The following is a 4,631-nucleotide window of genomic DNA, read 5'->3' on the forward strand; positions in this document are numbered from 1 at the left end:
ATAAAACAAAGGAAGAGGAAATAGGCAGTTTCCCTAAAAAGGAAAACAGAAAAATGATAGTAAAGATGATCCAAAATCTTGGAAGTACAGTGGAGAATATGAGGAAACATTTAACAAGGACCTAAAAGGACTGAAGAGCAAACAAGCAATGATGAACAACACAAAAAATGAAATTAAAACTTCTCTCGAAGGAACCAAGAGCAGAATAACTGAGGCAGAAGAATGCATAAGTGACCTGGAAGATAAAATAGTGAAAATAACTACCACAGAGTGGAATAAGAAAAAAAGAATGACAAGAATTGAGGACAGTGTCAGAGACCTCTGGGACAACATTAATTGCACCAACATTTGAATTACAGGGGTCCCAGAAAAAGAGAAAAAGAAAGGGTCTGAGAAAATATTTGAAGAGACTATAGTTGAAAACTTCCCTAACATGGGAAAGGAAATAGACAATCAAGTCCAGGAAGCACAGAAGGTCCCATACAGGATAAATCCAAGGAGAAACATGCCACGACACATACTAATCAAACTATCAAAAATTAAATACAAATAACAAATATGAAAAGCAAGGGAAAAACAACAAATAACATACAAGGGTATCCCCATAAGGTTAACAGCTGATCTTTCAGCAGAAACTCTGCAAGCTAGAAGGGAGTGGCAGGACATATTTAAAGTGATGAAAGGGAAAAACCTACAACCAAGATGACTCTACCCAGCAAGGATCTCATTCAGATTTGACGGAGAAATTAAAACCTTTACAGACAAGCAAAAGCTAAGAGAATTCAGCACCACCAAACGAGCTTTACAACAAATGCTAAAGGAACTTCTCTTGGCAGGAAACAAGAGAAGGGAAAGACTTACAAAAAAACCCCAAAACAATTTAAAAAATGGTAATAGAAACATATATATTGATAATTACCTTAAATGTAAATGGATTAAGCTCCAACCAAAACACATAGACTGGCTGAATGGATACAAAAACAAGACCCATATATATGCTGTCTACAAGAGATCCACTTCAGACCTTGGGACACATACAGATTGAAAGTGAGGGGATGGAAAAAGATATTCCATGCAAATGGAAATCAAAAGAAAGCTGGAGTAGCAATTCTCATATCAGACGAAATAGACTTTAAAATAAAGACTATTGCAAGAGACAAAGAAGGACCTTATGTAATGATCAAGGGACAATCCAAGAAGAAGATATAACAATTGTAAATATTTGTACACCCAACATAGGAGAACCTCAATATATATGGCAAACGCTAACAGCCATAAAAGAGGAAATCAACAGTAACACAATAATAGTAGGGGAGTTTAACACCCCACTTTCACCAATGGACAGATCATCCAAAATGAAAGTAAATAAGGAAAAACAAGCTTTAAATGACAAATTAAACAAGATGGACTGAATCGATATATATAGGACATTCCATCCGAAAACAAGTGAATACACTTTCTTCTCAAGTGCTTATGGAACATTCTCCAGGATGAATCATATTTTGGGTCACAAGCCTCAGTAAATTTAAGAAAATTGAAATCATATCAAGTATCTTTTCCGACCACAACAGTATGAGATTAGATATCAATTACAGGAAAAAACTGTAAAAAATACAAACACAAGGAGGCTAAACAATACACTGCTAAATAACCAAGAGATCACTGAAGAAATCAAAAAATAGCTAGGAACAAATGGCAATGAAAACATGATGACCCAAAACTTATGGGATGCAGCCAAAGTAGTTCTAAAAGGGAAGTTTATAGCAATACAATACTACCTCAAGAAACAAAACAATCTCAAATAAATAACCTAACCTTACACATGAAGCAATTAGAGAAAGGGGAACAAAAGACCACCAAAGTTAGCAGAAGGAGAGAAATAAAGATGATATCAGAAATAAATTAAAAAGTAATGAAGGAAACAATAGCAAAGATCAGTAAAACTAAAAGCTGGTACTTTGAGAAGATAAACAAATTTAATAAACCATTAGCCAGACTCAAGAAAAAATGGGAGAAGACAAATCAACAGAATTAGACATGAAAAAGGAGAAGTAACACCTGACACTGTAGAAGTACAAAGGATTATGAGAGACTACTACAAGCAAGTATGTGCCAATAAATGGACGACCTGGAAGAAATGGACAAATTCTTAGAGAAGCACAACCTTCCGAGACTGAAACAGGAAGAAATAGAAAATATGAACAGATCAATCACTGAAATTGAAACTGTGATTAAAAATCTTCCAACAAACAAAAGCCCAGGACCAGATGGCTTCACAGGCGAATTCCATCAAACATTTAGAGAAGACCCAGCACCTATGCTTCTCAAACTCATCCCAAATATAGCAGATGGAGGAACACTCCCAAACTCATTCTATGAGGCCACCATCACCCTGATACCAAAACCAGATAAAGATGCCAGAAAAAAAGAAAACTACATATGAATATCACTGATGAACATAGATGCAAAACTCCTCAACAAAATACTAGCAAACAGAATCCAACAGCATATTAAAATGATCATACACCATGATCAAGTGGGGTTTATCCCAGGAATGCAAGGATTCTTCAATATACGCAAATCAATCAATGTGATACACCATGTTAACAAATCAAAGGATAAAAAGCATGTGATCATCTCAATAGACGCAGAAAAAGCTTTTGACAAATTTCAACACCCATTTATGATAAAAACCCTCCAGGAAGTAGGCATAGAGGGAACTTGCCTCAACATAATAAAGGCCATATATGACAAACACACAGCCTATATCATTCTCAATGGTGAAAAACTGAGGACATTTCATCTATGGTCAGGAACAGGACAAGATTGTCCACTCTGACCACTACTATTCAACATAGTTCTGGAAGTTTTAGCCATGGCAGTCAGAGAAGAAAAAGAAATAAAAGAATCCAAATCAGAAAAGAAGTAAAACTGTCACTGTCTGCAGATGACATGATACTATACATAGAGAATCCTAAAAATGCTAACAAAAAACTTCTAGAGCTAATCAATGAATTTGGTAAAGTAGCAGGATACAAAATTAATGCAGAGAAATCTCTTGCATTCCTATACACTAATGATGAAAAATCTGAAAAGGAAATTAAGGAAACACTCCCATTTACCACTGCAACAAAAAGAATAAAATACCTTGGAATAAACCTATCTAAGGAGGCAGAAGAACTGTATGCAGAAAACTATAAGATGTTGATGAAAGAAATTAAAGATGATACAAACAGATGGAGAGTTACACCATGTTCTTGGATTGGAAGAAGGAACATTGTGAAAATGACTCTACTACCCAAAGCAATCTACAGATTCAATGCAATCCCTACCAAACTACCAATAGCATTTTTCACAGAACAAGAACAAAAAATGTTCACAATTCGTATGGAAACCCCAAAGACCCCAAATAGCCAAAGCAATCTTGAGAACGAAAAACGGAGCTGGAGGAATCAGGTTCCCTGACTTCAGACTATACTACAAAGCTACAGTAATCAAGACAGTATGGTACTGGCACAAAAACAGAAATATAGATCAATGGAACAGGATAGAAAGCCCAGAGATAAACCCACGCCCATATGGTCACCTTCTCTTTGATAAAGGAGTCAAGAATATACAATGGAGAAAAGACAGCCTCTTTAATAAGTGGTGGGAAAGCTGGACAGCTATATTTAAATGAATGAAATTAGAACACTCCCTAATACCATGCACAAAACTAAACTCAAAATGAATTAAAGACCTAAATGTAAGTCCAGACACTATAAAACTCTTAGAGGAAAGCATAGGCAGAACACTCTATGACATAAATCACAGCAAGATCCTTTTTGACCCACCTCCTAGGGAAATGGAAATACAAACAAAAATAAACAAATGGGAACAAATGAAATTAAAAATTTTTTGCACAGCAAAGGAACTCATAAGCAAGACGAAAAGACAACTTACAGAATGGGAGAAAATATTTGCAAATGAAGCAACTGACAAAGGATTAGTCTCTAAAGTATACAAGCAGCTCATGCAGCTCAGTAACAAAAAATCAAACAACCCAATCCAAAAATGGGCAGAAGACCTAAATAGATTCTTCTCCAAAGAAGATATACAGATTGCCAACAAATGCATGAAAGGATGCTCAACATCACTAATCATCAGAGAAATCAAAATCACAATGAGGTATCACCTCATGCCGGTCAGAATGGCCATCATCAAAAAAGCTACAAACAATAAATGCTGGAGAGGGCGTGGAGAAAAGGCAACCCTCTTACACTGTTGGTGGGAATGTAAATTGATACAGCCACTATGGAGAACAGTATGGAGGCTCCTTAAAAACTGAAACTAGAACTACCATACGACCCAGCAATCCCACTACTGGGCATATACCCTGAGAAAAACGTAATTCAAATAGAGACGTGTACCACAATGTTCATTGCAGCACTATTTACAAAGCCAGGATATGGAAGCAACCTAAATGTCCACTGACAGATGAATGGATAAAGAAGATGTGGCACATATATATACAGTGGAATATTACTCAACCATTTTGGGTGCTAACAAGTCAAGCTTCTAAAGCACCTTCCCCTGGAAAGAGCCCTGTGCATCATTGCTCCTCAATTGAATAAAGATCTATTACAGGCCTA

Source organism: Lagenorhynchus albirostris, chromosome X, assembly GCF_949774975.1.
Source record: "Lagenorhynchus albirostris chromosome X, mLagAlb1.1, whole genome shotgun sequence".
In the NCBI taxonomy this organism is placed as follows: Eukaryota; Metazoa; Chordata; class Mammalia; order Artiodactyla; family Delphinidae; genus Lagenorhynchus; species Lagenorhynchus albirostris.